Below are 16,897 nucleotides of genomic sequence, written 5' to 3'. Positions count from 1 at the left end.
TCAGAGGAGGTGAGCAGCTAAGTCTGTGGGACTAAGCCATAGACCCAATAAATGTTTGGAGACTGAACCTGATATATTTGCATTAAACCCAAACTACTGAAAGTTGTTAAAAAGATCACAGGAGAGTAATGAGACTCAAGCTCTGGCAGACACAAAACTCCAATGCCCCTTGGAAGAAAAAGATCCAATTTCAGCCTTCAAAATTGTCTGAGATTAAAAATACACAGTATATATATATGTATACATATATATATGCATATACTATGTTTTTCCTACATATACATATTTATGATAAAATTTAATTTATGAATTAGACACAGTAAGGGATTAACAACAATGACGAATAATAAAATAGTATAATTATGACAATAGACTTTAATGAAACTTATATGAATGTAGTCTCATAATATTTTACTATGATCACCCTTTTTCTTGTGATGATGTCAGATGATAATATGCCTATGCGATGAGATAAGTGAGGGGAGTGACACAGGCACTATAACATAGCGTTGGCCTGCTATTGACCTTCCGACAATACATCAGAAGGAGAATCTTCTGATGCTGGACTGCAGTTGACTGCTGGTAACTGAAACTGCAGAAAGTGAAACCACACATACGGGAGGATTATGTATATATACAAAACACACAAGGAAATAAAACATAATAAATGAGAATCAAAAGAAAGAAACAAAAACCTTACACACCCAGGGATTAGCTTTCGGGCATATGAGCAATAGGATATAAACAATAACAGACTATAAATAACTATATATAAAATTCTCAGTGGTATATAAGATGGAATTCAAAAAATAACCCAGTAAGAAGGGATTGCTCTTATTGACCAGGAATATTAGAACAAACAAAATAACAAATACAAACAGAAGTCTTAGAATTAAAAATAATAGTTAATGAAATGTAAAACACAGTGAATGGACTAAACAACAGAGACACCTGATATGTCATTTGCAAATATTTTCTCCTATTATGAGGGTTGCCTTTTAGTTTTGTTGATTGTTTCCTTTGCTGTGCAGGAGGTTTTATCTTGATGAAGTCCCAATGTTCATTTTTGCTTTTCTTTCTCTTGCCTCCAGAGACATGTTTAGTAAGAAGTTGCTATGCCCGATGTCAAAGAGGTTGCTACCAGTGTTGATTTATTATCTCACATTTAGGTCTTTTATCCATTTTAAATTTTTTGTATGTATGGCATAAGAAAGCGGTCCAATATCATTCTGCATATTGCTGTCCAGTTTTCCCAACACCATTTGTTGAAGAGGTTGTCTTTTTTCCCATTGGATATTATGCCCTGTTTTGTTGAAGACCACAGCAAAAACCACATGACACCTAGGAATAAACCTAACCAAAGAGGTGAAAGATCTGTACTCTGAAAACTACTGAAAACTTAGAAAGAAATTGAGATGACACAAAGAAATGGAAAAACATTCCATATTCATGGTTTGAAATAACAAATATTGTTAAAATATTTATACTACCCAAAGCAATCTACACATTTAATGCAATGCCCATCAAAATACCACCAGTGTTTTCCACAGAACTAGAAAAAACAATGCTAAAACATGTATGGAACCACAAAAGACCCCAAATGGCCAAAGCAACCTTGAAAAAGAAAAGCAAAGCTAGAAACATTCTAATTCCAGACTTCAAACTTTACTGTAAAGTGGTAGTCATCAAGACAGTATGGTACTAGCACCAAAGGGAAAAACAAACACCTAGATAAATGGAACAGAATAGAAAACCAGAAATGGACCCACAATTGGATGGTGACTGAGGTGACTTTTGGAAAGTCCTTAGGTCACTAAGGACCCATTAGGTCATTAGGGGAACCAACCAAGAGATTACAGGGTTAGAACTTTCAGTTCCTCCCCAGCCCCCTGACCTCCAGAAATGAGACAGGGGCTGAAGATTGAATTGATCACCAATAGCCAATGATTTAATCAGTTATGCTTCCATGATGAAGCCTCAGTAAAAACCCAAAGGGCAGTGTTTGGAGAGCTTCTGGGTTGGGAAACGTGTATTTGGAGAGAGGAGCACGCTCAGAAATAGCATGGAAGCTCTGAACTCCTCCTCACATACCTTGCCTTATGCATCTCTTCCATCAGACTGTTCATGAGGTTTTACCCTTTTATAACAAACCCATGATTCAGTAGGTAAAATATCTCTCTGTGTTCTATAAGCAATTCTAGCAAATTAATCAAACTCAGGGAGAAGATTGATGGAATCTCTGATTGATAGTGTAAGTCAGGAGCACAAGTAATAATATGGGTTTGTAAGTAGCATCTGAAGTTGGGGGTTGGGAGGAGGACCGTCTTGTAGGACTTAGTCCTTAATCTATGGGATCTGACACTACCTTCAGGTAGATTGTGTCAGAAATGAGTTGAACTCATTTCTAGGACACCAGCTAGTTGCAGAGAATTCCTTAGGTGTGCAAGTATCCCCTCTCCTGCATTCCAGCTGGGTGCAGACTTTTATGTTTATATTGATTTAATGCAACTTCAATATAGTTTCAAAGCGTTTTTTTTTTTTTCCAAGAAAACCAGCATGCTGAATATCAAAACTGATAAGGCAGAGAAAATTTCAAGAATAACCTAGATATTTCTGTGCAGAAACTATATTAGGCATTCACACTAATTAGATTCATTCTATTATAAATCTATAATATTTAGGACAGGATCATTTTGGTACAGGTATTTTTTTTTTAATACTGAAGCAATGGAACAAATCTGGAGCCAGAAACAAACACAGGAATAAGTAGGAGATTTAACATTTACACTTGCTCTTCCTAGTGTTTGAAAAGTTTCACTCACATTCTTCAGATCTTTACTGAAATGTCACTTCTCAGTAGGGACTCTTCTCTGGATAGCCTATCAAAATTTCAACCCCCAAATATCTGTCCATAATGCTTGTAAGAAACAGAATATCAAGGATTATTTCAAGTATAGGTTACAATAACCTCAAGAGTTTAATTAAGCAATATATTGGAAGCATAATGCAGTATTTACATAATGCAGGCCAAGGTGAACAACCAGGACAAGAAGCAATCATTTGTAAACCTATTAAACTGAAGGGATTAATAAACTTAGTCATTAATCACCTTCTCTCAAATGCTCCATTATTTTTTGTAAGATGTTCCTCTCCACTTCACCCTCGGTTCTCACTCTGAATTCCAGAACTGCTTCTCCTTCTGCCTCATTGTATCCAAATCTGACCCCTCCACCCAAACACTAACTTCAAGAGGTCCCTTCTTTCTCATCTGGCCCTTGAGTATACCCCATTGTCTCCACCAACACGGAGACTGACATGGTTCTTCCCCCAGCCTCACCCTGGCATTTCAGTGCCACGTAATATTCTCCGCGTTTGAAATGGTTGGTTGTTTGGTCCACTTGGTTTTGCCTTTCCAGCATGCACCTGGATTCTACCTTCTGCAATTTTGTAGTGCTTTTGAATCCTAGTCTCCCTACCTGGTTCACTTAGCCTCCTCCTTAGTCACCAATTCTCCAGTTCCCCGATGTCAGCCCTTCATATGCTAGCATTTCACTTATTCACTATTTAATTAACACATGCATGCATAAATGGCACAAAATAAGCACCCAAGGGGTGCCTGGGTGGCTCAGTCAGTTAAGTGTCTGCTTTCAGCTCAGGTCATGATCCTGGGGTCCTGGGATCAAGTCCCACATCGGTCACCCAGCTCAGTGTAGAGTCTGTTTCTCCCTCTCCCTCTGCTTCTCTCTCTCTCTGTCTCTCTGTCAAATAAATAAATCTTGAAAAAATTTAAAAAAAAAACACCCAATAATCACCTGCTGAATGAGTGAATAAAAGCGAATGTCCCATTTTCCACATGTAGAGGCTAGAGGTCAGAAGCCAATTTGCTCTATTTTTCTTTGCATCTAATGCAATGCTAAGTATATAACAAATACCACTAAAGATTATTGGATTAAATAAATATTATGATTCTGTTTGTGTGTGAGTGAATGAATCTGTTTGCATAAGAGAGTATATGGGAGAGAGAGAAACAAAGGCAGATAAAGATAGGAAGTTACTTGTTCACCCTTGGAAAAATCAATACAACATCCAAAGAGAACCTTCTCCTAGATGAAGATTAATGTTAGCATACTATGAATAGACTTTGTGTTTTCTTTTCTAAGCTATTTAGATGAAAAAGCTAATATTTCACTTACAAAAATTAAGATGTATATTTAACTTTTGAATATCGGTAGCTTTTAGATCTATTTCTTATTTTTGTCTCTTTTGCATTTGCATATTTCAGAATGACATGTCCCATAAACTTAGAGTTTTGGTCTTGCTTTTATCATCTGAAAATTAAACTTTAATGTAACTGAGCACTGTGTTCAAATATTTGTGTTATTTTCTATGTGAATAACAGACATTTCTGCAGAAGAAAGCTGTCCTCTGACCAACCAGGGAAAGGAACAAAGGAGGATAAAGAGACAGGACATGTCACAGATGATCCTTAAAGGCTACATCATCTCTGTAGGTTTGAAGAGGGGAGTCGAGGGGCCTCAACACTGCATTGAGGTCCACTCCTCTGCAAGTCAGACACACGAGCCCTTCTGCCAGGGCCCCTTTGTACCACCTGTCAAAGACACTCTCTTTGTCAGCAATAGGAGGCTTCTGGAAGGAAAGCTGGACCTTTCCTTCTTCACTTCCCTTTTCTCAGTCAATACCAAACACGAGAATGGAAAAACTCAGACTATCCCCTGCAGATCTGGCCCCGACCACAGAACTCCCAGAACCACTTGGTTACCCAGGTAATAACGGTGTCCTGTGATACAGCTGAGAGGGAAATGCTGACAGCCTCTGCCAATGTGACAAGTGGCAAGAATTTTCCTTGTGAGTTCCTGGCCGGTTTTGGCATATCTATGAACTTATACCTTTAGGCTGCGTGTACAGATGCTCAAGTGTTTTTGTTGAATGAATGAAAACATTCACAAGATGGGATTTTGTGTAAGCGAAGATATGTATATAAATAGTCTATGGCCAGGATTTGGTAGGAAAAGGAGATAATTAACCAGTTAGTATCCACTGTTCAGCGAGCATGGCTGGGTGAAAAATGAGAGCATGTGGTCTCTCTGCTAAAGCGTGAACAAGAAAACACAGTAGTTTCTATTTTGGCATAAACTTCATATGACTTTCTAGTTGGTTAGTCAAATGCGCTGCATTTCTTAACATTTTCTTGAACACACTGTATTTTTCACATTTAATAGTGTCAAGACTTTTCACAGTAGGGTTTACATTTGATTTTGCCACACAATAGACAATTCCTAAGGCAGCCTATAATTCCAATCCATTAGGCTAATGGATTGCAGCTGCTGTGAGCAGTGGGCATGTCATCTTTTGATAATGAAGTCTAGTAAAATATAAAAATAAATATAAATACAAAAATAAATAAACTGAAGGAAAGACTGAATCTGGCTAACATGGTTATTTTCTTTTTTGCCTTATTAAAATCTAAGAAGTAGGCAGAGTTAATAGAACTTGTATGAATACAAATGACCAATTGCATGATAAAATGTTGGAAAAAATTATGTTAGATTTTTGTTTGGGAAGTCTTTGTTAATTGATATATTTTATTTCATTTCTTTTAATTTCTATTTTAAAAACATTATTATTACATGCCTTTGCTTATTTATCACACCATTTATCAGTATAGATTTTTTTTTCAAGTGTGTATTAATTGACCACATTCTCAAGGCATTTTGGGTATAAGAAACTGCTCATGGGGGATGCTGACCTGCCATAAAAATAAAACATCACCGAAGGGAGTTGATATCTTTAATTTCTCTGAATTGTGGGAAAGCAAATATGTTCTCTTAAATCAATTTCATGGAGTTAAAAAAGGGAATTTCATGTTCTCATAACACACCTGGCTTCTCTGCTCAGAACACTGAAATTCTGTCCTTTGGGAAGAGTCTAGAGAGGAGATATGAGACACAAAATCCACCTGAGCTACTCTAATAATGAACTATTTTACTAATAATTAATAATTTTTGCTTTGCTCATGTCACCTGTATTAGAACCTGGATTCTTTGAAAGAAATAGTTCCTTATCCTGTATCCATAAAAACGGTGCTGCTAAAATATATTACTTATCCCTCATATCTGGAAGTGTGTTCATAGTTAATAAAGAGGAAATATCCTTTTTATGTTTATTCTGAAAAGCTCCCCTCTTAAAGTGCTTTTCTTCATGTCCAGTCACTGTCAATACATACTTGGTTCATGAAAAAGTAGTTTGTAAAAGAAAGGTAAGGAAAGAAGGAAAAGGAAGGAAAGAAAAAAAGGATGGGGGGGAGGGAAGGGGAGAAGAGTAGAGAGGATGGGAGTAAGGAGGGGAGGAGAGGAGAAATTGCTCTCTAAAGAAAAGAGCATGTTAAAAAAATAAAAAATAAAATAAAATTTAAAAAAAAAAAAAAAAAAAAAAAAACAGAAGAAAGAAAGAGCATGTGAAAGTGGTGATTTTGACCCAAGACTTGTTTGTATCCACAAATACCTCATTCTGAAGCAGTGAGGGAAAATGGGAGAAAGTTCAGTGAATAAAACCTTAGATATAAAGTCCTCCTTTAAGGACTGTTAGAATACTTTAAGGATTGTTACAAGGTGTCTGTGAGTGAGTCTTTCTCTACAGTGAACATGTTTAGGTGTTGAGACACTATGGGTCTCATATCCTTTCCGCCCACCAGCTTAAGAATGTATATTGATGAGAAGTTTGTTCCAAACCAGGTTCGTGAAGGAAAAACTTTGGGTGTGTGCTATAAAGGGTGTCAGAAATGCCTCATCGTCACCACCACAGATGGACAATGCTGAGGGAGGTGTGTGAACACCAGAAAAGGGCTTCTATGACATTCATACACTGCTCAGTACCACCGGACCATCTTCCCTCCTTAGGCAGTGACAGTATGGCCAGCACATTTGTGAAGGCTCTCACTAGTTTCAGGAAGGGGAACAAACAAAGCTTTGGGGTACAGCAGAACTAAGCTAGCAGCAGAAGGGATGTCCAGTAACACTGGTGGTGGGAACTCAGGTGAGCCAGCTTGGCCAGTCATCTGATGGACAGTGCAGGTGGCCCACATAGAGGCCTTTTTTTCTGCAGCAACTCTAGGCTGCCATCTCTCTTCTATTTCTTACACAGAGGCCAAATATGAGCTTGTCTTTGTTGTGCATTTTCTAGGGAGGGGAGACAGGCATGAAAACCCTTATCCACAGTGCTACCTGGGTCTGCTCCTTGTGTTAATACTGGAGAAGAAAGACGCTGAGCAGAAAAGACCCACAGAGAACCTTCAACTTCTTCCAAGAGCAAATGACCAGAAGGCAATGGTGAAAACAAGGGACACATGAGAGGAGAAGATTTAAGGCGGGAGTATGGCTTAATGTATGCCTGGTCCATCTCGTTCTAAATTGCATATGAAGTCATCCCAAGCAGGAAACAGTAAGTCTGGGGGATAAGGGGTACACCTTTTCACCCAACTGCATAGTGTGACCACCTTGCAACTTCTGACCAGGCCTCTGTTAGAATCACAACACATTTCTTGGAGCTCTTTAAGGAATTTAAAATAATGTACATCAGAAACATGGTGCTTTCTCCCAAGGAGCCAGTCTAGAGGCATGAAGGCTGTCACAACAGATAAAATTGCTAAAAGATGGACTAAGATTTTCATGCTTTTATCTAAATGTTTTGACAATGTAAAGGCATTTGTTGCCAATCATTCACCCTTCTTTCAAATTTTTCTCAATATTGTAAATAAAGGATAATTCTCATTCATTGGGCTTCTGGGAGAAGCTAATTCCCATATTAAAATTAAAAAAAATTGGTGACTGTGTCTGTAGGTAGCAGGTAACTTTTTCTAAAATCTTTTGATTTTAATATAGTTAATAATCTTAACTTTCTACATAATCCCTAAAAATAACTTAAGCATTTCAATGAAAGTTGGATGTTTTAATACCAGACTTTATCCAATTATCTTTTGCTATGAATCTAAGTAGCACGAATGCAAAATTGCAATACTAGTTAGCACTGACACTGATAAAATTACAAATCTTTGATAAATTGACTTGCAGTTTTTAACAACGAATCTTCAAAGATATGTTTAATAAAATTATAATAAAACTCTTTGAATATTATATCTAATTATAAGGAGTCATTTAGTTGACTTAATATGAAGTGAATTTATTAAAAATATTGATTTCTTTTTATTATATTCAAGATTAAAGTGATCAAATAATAAAGTCACTTTTATATACAGAGTAACTTGATTTCTAATCTTTTAATTATGTTGTCATAAATTCCTTTTAATTAAAATAGGGTCCAATAGAGCAAGATTTCATCTATATTTTAAATATGCTCGACATATGACATAGAGCACTCTGAATCTTTTAAATATACTCTTCTTGAGTTAATCAACAAATTATTAAGAGGCTAATGGTTTTTCAGAAACAATAAAACTAAATTAAAAAATACTTTTCCAAACAACACGCATTTATTTATTTTTTAAACATTTTATTTATTTATTTGTCAGAGAGAAGGAGAGAGAACACAAACAGGGAGCAGCAGGCTCCAGGCTGAGCTGGGAGCCCAAGGTGGGACTCAGTCCCAGGACCCTGGGATCATGACCTGAGCCACAGGTAGACAATTAACCAACTGAGCCACTCAGGTGTCCCTAACTAGTATAAATTTATACTATGAACTGAAGCATCCATGAAACTACACAGCTTAAAAACCATGTCAAAATATTATATAGTTGATTGACACTAGAGTCATTTAACAATTTAAAATATTCTCTTTAAAAAGGATTCTAAAATCATCTCTTCTGAGAGATACTGATCAGAAAAATAAGATAGTCACCTATGAATAAAACTTGTTCAGAAATTACTTTACAAACACTCAGCATTCTCTTAAATCCCCTAATCTTTAAAATAGAAAATGTGGACTCCATTTTGTGTTATGTCACAGGAGACAAGAGCTATAAAAATAGATGAAATGAATCATAGATTGAATTGATCTTTTCTAATAAGCCAGAACAAGCCCTTTGTGTGAACACAAATAATATAAATCTAAATTAAATGTACACCATTGTAGGGGCCCCTGGGTGGCATAGTCAGTTAAGCATCCAACTCTTGGTTTTGGCTCAAATCATGATCTCAGGGTCGTGAGATTGCCCTGCATTGGGCACAAGGGGTCTGCCAGTTTCTCTCTCCCTCTCTCTCTGCCCCTCCCTGTGTTCTTTCTGTCTCTCTCTCTCTCTCTCTCAAATGAATCTTTAAAATAATAAATAAATAAATACATACATACATGCATAAATACCATTCCAAGAATGTATTGTCACCTAGTTTTCAGTGAGTCTGACATACATTTCACTCACTTTCTCCACCTTTGTGAGCTAGTCTGCCCTCCTTTTTTTTTTTTTTTTTTTTTAGTCTAAACATGTTTTCTCTAAGGTCAGGTATCTAGGTATTTCTTCATAGTGTAAAACTGGTAAATTTAACTTCAAATTCTATTTCTATATTATCTTAGGTTCATCAAAATCTACCCAAGTTACAATAGGCTGCCTTTAAAGGATTCCTGTAAGTTGCAGGCTATAATATTCAACAGGGGCATGATTCCCCCACTCCTAATACCCTGGATGAAAGATCATAGGTCTATATGATGTATATCTACATTAGTTCTTATGTATTTGAAAACAGATGCCTGAGGAAAGAGCTTGAAGTTTAAACTGGGCATATATTTCTAAGAAACTGCAATTCCATTTGTTGGTAGTCCAAACATGTATTGGTCTATGCTAGTTGTGAGACAAACAAAGGTAAGACTTTCAATGTAAAATATTTTTGTGTGTACACAAAATTTTCATTTAAGCATTGTATCCTGAGAGAAATTATGTACAGTCAGAGACAACGTCTGATTTGGAAATAAACACTTTTAAAATTAAAAGGTACTTTTTTTTTTTACTTCACAGACTGTGTCTGTAACACTTTATGTGAGGCTCTTAAAACAATCCAGTCTTCTCCAAACACACTCATCCATTATGTTGAGGGAGGACAGCACCTTCTTGTGGAATCTATAAATAAATGTGTGTCTCAGGCTTGTAGCTGAGATAATGTTACATTTCAAAAGATCTTTGTCCCCAAATGCCCTGCCGATAGATACACACTGCCATTAAAAGTTATCATGCTTCCCCAACTCCTTTCATAACTTACTGGGCAGGCTTGGCACGAAGGTGACAACTTAAGCTAGAAATCCATCAAAACAAAGAATAGCTAACGGGCATCTCTAAGGCTGATGTAAAAAAAAATGGAGCACGTGCCAATGAGAATGAAATGTATGCTATATAGATGCTTGTTCAGAAAATAGGTACATCTGTGTTTACTGAACTGAACACATCTTATTGCGCAACTATTTATTTGCCAGATATAGTGCAAGGTGCTTTGGATCCATAGGGGAAGACATTGTCCTTGCCTCAAGGACAAAATAGCAATAGCTAATGCTGCTGTGCTCTCCATGACCAGGCACTCTTCCAAAAGTTTTCATATATGAACTAAAATTAATTAATCTTCACAACAATATTATGCATTTTTATAGATGGGGAAAACAAGTACAGAAAGCTCATTTTTATTTTATTTTGCCACACAATGTTACATTAGTTTCAGGTTACAACATAGTGATTCAACTTCTCTATACATCATGCTATGCTCACTACAAGTGTATCTCCATCACCATGCAACTCTCTACAATATCATTGGCTATATTCCCTATGCTGTGGCTTCTATTCTGGTGACTTATTCATTCCATAACTGGAAGACTGCATCTCCTGCTTCCCTTCACTTATTTTGCCCATCCCCCTCTCAGTTTCAACCCAAGACAGTCCAATCAGGAGTCTCCACTTTACCTACTCCTGCATCCTCCTTCTTTTGAAATACACATGTTTCAAAACATATTGCAGTCCCAATATGGTGACACAAATGTTACCAATACACAACAGAAGACTTGTGTCTGTGCTTCAGACAAGATGACTATGGAGGGGTATGCACCCAGGAAGGGTTCCCTCAGATGGTAATGCTTGAGCACAGCCTTGAAGGACCCAGAAGAGTTTATTCACTGGGTGGTCCAGGAAGAACAGTCATCTCAGAAAACAGAATATCTGCAGTGATGTTGAACATTTTGCAAATCACAGCACTCTCTATAGTAACTAAACTTGACATTTCATCTGTTTTAGAAAAAGTAATAAGCAGGATGTGTTTTTCTTTCATATTGTTGCTGCTTATTCCATATTGAGCTGAATGATGAGGTATTCCAAAATATGAGAGTGACAATTGATTTGTCTCTCATGATTTTACAATGAGGAATTCTCCAAAATCAAAGAACAAAATTATAACTAAGAAAAAAAAAATTCCGGGGGGAAGAGTCAAGATGGCGGAGAAGTAGCAGGCTGAGACAACATCAGGTAGCAGGAGATCAGCTAGATAGCTTGTCTAAAGATTGCGAACACCTACAAATCCAACGGAAGATCGAAGAGAAGAAGAACAGCAATTCTAGAAACAGAAAATCAACCACTTTCTGAAAGGTAGGACTGGCGGAGAAGTGAATCCAAAGCGACGGAAGATAGCCCACGGGGGGAGGGGCTGGCTCCCGGCAAGGGGCGGAGCAATGGCACACAAAATCAGGACTTTTAAAAGTCTGTTCCACCGAGGGACATCGTTCCAGAGGCTAAACCGGGGTAAAGCAAACGTGGGGTCAGCATGGCCCCAGGTCCCACAGGGTCACAGAAGGATCGGGGGTGTCTGAGTGTCGCAGAGCTTGCAGGTATTGGAACGGGGAAGCCAGCCACAGAAACAGAGCCAAGGAGTGAGCTCTCAGCTCGGGGTTACCTTGAACCAGACGCAGGCTGGGTGAGCTGGAACGGCGGCTGGAGGCCAGGGAGACGGGAGTGATTGGGCACTATTCTCTGAGGGCACACTGAGGAGTGGGTACCTGAGCTCTTGGCTCCTCCGGGCCGGAAACTGGGAGGCTGCCATTTTCATTCCCATCCTCCAGAACTCTACGGAAAGCATTCAGGGAACAAAAGCTCCTGAAAGCAAACACTGGCGGATTACTCAGCCCAGCCCCTGGTAAGGGCGGTGCAATTCCGCCTGGGGCAAAAACACTTGAGAATCACTACAACAGGCCCCTCCCCCAGAAGATCAACAAGAAATCCAGCCAGGACCAAGTTCACCTACCAAGGAGTGCAGGTTCAATACCAAGGAGAGCAGCAGAATTCCAGAGAGGAGAAAGCAAAGCACAGAACTCATGGCTTTCTTGACTCTTTAGTCTTGCAGTTAATTTAATTTTTTTTTCATTTTTTTTTTCTTTTTCTTCTTCTGCTAAATTTTTTTTAACTTTTACCCTATTCTTTTTTAATGTTTTTTAACTAGTTTATCTAATATATTTTTTTTCTTTTTTATATTTTTCTTTATTTGTTTTCTTTTTTTAATTGTTTCTTTTTTTTCTGAACCTCTTTTTATCCCCTTTCTCCCCCCCACAATTTGGGGTCTCCTCTGATTTGGTTAAAGCATATTTTCCTGGGGTCTTTGCCACCCTTTTAGTATTTTACTTGCTCCTTCATATACTCTTATCTGGACAAAATTACAAGGCAGAAAAATTCAACACACACACACACACACACACACACACACAAAAAAAAAAAAAAAAAAAAAAAAAAAAAAAAAAAAAACAGGAGGCAGACCAAAGGCTAGGGACCTAATCAATAGAGACATTGGTAATATGACGGATCTAGAGTTCAGAATGATGATCCTCAAGGTTCTAGCCTGCTCGAAAAAGGCATGGAAGATATTAGAGAAATCCTCTCAGGAGATATAAAAAGCCCTTTCTGGAGAAATGAAAGAACTAAAATCTAACCAAGTTGAAATAAAAAAAAAGCTATTAATGAGGTGCAATAAAAAATGGAGGCTCTCACTGCTAGGATAAATGAGGCAGAAGAAAGAAATAGCGATATAGAAGACCAAATGACAGAGAATAAAGAAGCTGAGCAAAAGAGGGACAAACAAATACTGGACCACAAGGGGAGAATTCAAGAGATAAGTGACACCATAAGACGAAACAACATTAGAATAATTGGGATTCCAGAAGAAGAAGAAAGAGAGGGAAGCATAAGGTATATTGGAGAGAATTACTGGAGAGAATTTCCCTAATATGGCAAAGGGAACAAGCATCAAAATCCAGGAGGTGCAGAGAACCCCCCTCAAAATCAACAAGAATAGGTCCACACCCTGTCACCTAGTAGTAAAATTTACAAGTCTTAGTGACAAAGAGAAAATCCTGAAAGCAGTCCGGGACAAGAAGTCTGTAACATACAATGGTAAAAATATTAGATTGACAACAGACTTATCCACAGAGACCTGGCAGGCCAGAAAGAGCTGGCATGATATATTCAGAGCACTAAATGAGAAAAACATGCAACCAAGAATACTATATCCAGCTAGGCTATCATTGAAAATAGAAGGAAAGATTAAAAGCTTCCAGGACAAACAAAAACTAAAAGAATTTGTAAACACCAAACTAGCTCTACAGGAAATATTGAAAGCGGTCCTCTAAGCAAACAGAGAGCCTAAAAGTAGTAGATCAGAAAGGAACAGAGACAATATACAGTAACAGTCACCTTACAGGAAATACAATGGCACTAAATTCATATCTCTCAATAGTTACCCTGAATGTTAATGGGCTAAAAGCCCCCAATCAAAAGACACAGTATCAGAATGGATAAAAAAACAAACCCCATCAATATGTTGCCTACAAGAAACTCATTTTAGATCCGAAGACACCTCCAGATTTAAAGTGATGGTGCGGAAAACAATTTATCATGCTAATGGACATCAGAGGAAAGCAGGGGTGGCAATCCTTATATCAGATCAATTAGATTTTAAGCAAAGATTATAAGAAGAGATGAGGAAGGACACTGTATCATACTCAAAGGATCTGTACAAAAAGAAGATCTAACAATTTTAAATATCTATGCCCCTAACGTGGGAGCAGCCAACTATATAAACCAATTAATAACAAAATCAAAGAAACACATCAACAAAAATACAATAATAGTAGGGGACTTTAACACTCCCCTCACTGAAATGGACAGATCATCCAAGCAAAAGATCAACAAAGAAATAAAGGCCTTAAATGACACACTGGACCAGATGGACATCACAGATATATTCAGAACATTTCAGCCCAAAGCAACAGAATACACATTCTTCTCTAGTGCATATGGAACATTCTCCAGAATAGATCACATCCTGGGTCCTAAATCAGGTCTCAACCAGTGTCAAAAGATTGGGATCATTCCCTGCATATTTTCAGACCACAATGCTCTGAAGCTAGAACTCAATCACAAGAGGAAATTTCAAAAGAACCCAAATACATGGAGAATAAACCGCATCCTTCTAAAGAATGAATGGGTCAACCAGGAAATTAAAGATGAAATGAAAAAATCATGGAAATAAATGATAATGAAAACACAATGGTTCAAAATCTGTGGGACACAGCAACGGCAGTCCTGAGAGGAAAATATATAGCAGTACAAGCCTTTCTCAATAAACAAGAAAGGTCTCAAGTATACAACCTAACCCTACACCTAAAGGAGCTGGAGAAAAAAAAACAAAAAAGAAACCCTAAATCCAGCAGGAGAAAAGAAATCATAAAGATCAGAACAGAAATCAATGAAATAGAAACAAACAAACAAACAAACAAAAACCAATAGAACAAATCAACGAAACTAGGAGTTGGTTCTTTGAAAGAATTAATATTATTGATAAACCCCTGGCCAGGCTTATCAAAAAGAAAAGATAAAGGACCCAAATAAATAAAATCATGAATGAAATAGGAGAGATCACAACTAACACCAAAGAAATACAAACAATTATAGAACATACTATGAGCAACTCTACGCCAACAAATTTGACAATCTGGAAGAAATGGATGCATTCCTAGAGACATATAAACTACCACAACTGAACCAGGAAGAAATAGAAAACCTGACCAGACCCATAACCAGTAGGAGATTGAAACAGTCATCAAAAATCTCCAAACAAACAAAAGGCCGGAGCCAGATGGCTTCCCAGGGGACTTCTAACAAACATTTAAAGAAGAACTAATTCCTATTCTCCTGAAACTGTTCCAAAAAATAGAAATGGAAGGAAAACTTCCAAACTCATTTTATGAGGCCAGCATCACCTTGATCCCAAAACCAGACAAGGATCCTGTCAAAAAAGAGAACTACAGACCAATATCCTTGATGAACACAGATGCAAAAATTCTCGCCAAAATACTAGCCAATAGGATTCAACAGTACATTAAAACGATTATTCACCACGACCAAGTGGGATTTATTCCAGGGCTGCAAGGTTGGTTCAACATCCGCAAATCAATAAATGTGATACAATACATAAATAAAAGAAAGAACAAAACCATATGATACTCTCAATAGATGCTGAAAAAGTATTTGACAAATACAGCATCCTTCCTGATCAAAACTCTTCAAAGAGTAGGGATAGAGGGCACATACCTCAATATTATCAAAGCCATCTATGAAAAACCCACCGCAAATATTATTCTCAATGGATAAAAACTGAGAGCTTTTCTGCTAAGGTCAGGAACATGGCAGGGATGTCCATTATTACCAGTGCTATTCAACATAGTACTAGAATTCTTATCCTCAGCAATCAGACAACAAAAGGAAATTAAAGGCATCCAAATAGGCAAAGAAGAAGGCAAACTATCACTCTTCATAGATGATATGATACTCTATGTGGGAAACCCAAAAGACTCCACTCCAAAACTGCGAGAACTTGTACAGGAATTCAGTAAAGTGTCAGGATATAAAATCAATGCACAGAAATCAGTTGCATTTCTCTACACCAACAACAAGACAGAAGAAAGAGAAATTAAGGAGTCAATCCCATTTACAATTGCACCCAAAACTATAAGATACCTAGGAATAAACCTAACCAAAGAGGCTAAGAATCTATACTCAGAAAACTATAAAGTACTCATGAAAGAAATTGAGGAAGACGCAAAGGAATAGTAAAATGTTCCATATTCATGGATTGGAAGAACAAATATTGTGAAAATGTCTATGCTACCTAAAGCAATCTGCACATTTAATGCAATTCCTATCAAAATACCATCCATTTTTTTTTTCAAAGAAATAGAACAAATAATCCTAAAATTTATATGGAAACAGAAAAGACCTCAAATAGCCAAAGGAATATTGAAAAAGAAAGCCAATGGTGGTGGCATCACAATTCCGGACTTCAAGCTCTATTACAAAGCTGTCATCATCAAGACAGCATGGTACTGGCACAAAAAGAGACACATAGTTCAATGGAACAGAATAGAGAGCCCAGAAATAGATCCTCAACTCTCTGGTTAACTAATCTTCGACAAAGCAGGAAAGAATGTCCAATGGAAAAAAGATAGCCTCTTCAACAAATGGTGTTGGGAAAATTGGACAGCCACATGCAGAAAAATGAAACTGGACCATTTCCTTACACCACACACGAAAATAGACTCAAAATGGATGAAGGATCTCAATGTGAGAAAGGAATCCATCAAAATCCTTGAGGAGAACACTGGCAGCAACCTTTTCGACCTCAGCCGCAGCAACATCTTCCTAGGAACATCGCCAAAGGTAAGGGAAGCAAGGGCAAAAATGACCTATTGGGATTTCATCAAGATCAAAAGCTTTTTGCACAGCAAAGGAAACAGTTAACAAAACCAAAAGACAACTGACAGAATGGGAGAAGATATTTGCAAACAACATATCAGATGAAGGGCTAGTGTCCAAAATCTATAAAGGACGTAGCAAACTCAACACCCAAAGAACAAA

This window comes from Lutra lutra, chromosome 1, assembly GCF_902655055.1.
Source record: "Lutra lutra chromosome 1, mLutLut1.2, whole genome shotgun sequence".
NCBI classification, from domain to species: domain Eukaryota; kingdom Metazoa; phylum Chordata; class Mammalia; order Carnivora; family Mustelidae; genus Lutra; species Lutra lutra.
The sequence above is the reverse complement of the archived record's forward strand: the minus strand, read 5'-3'. Positions refer to the sequence as shown.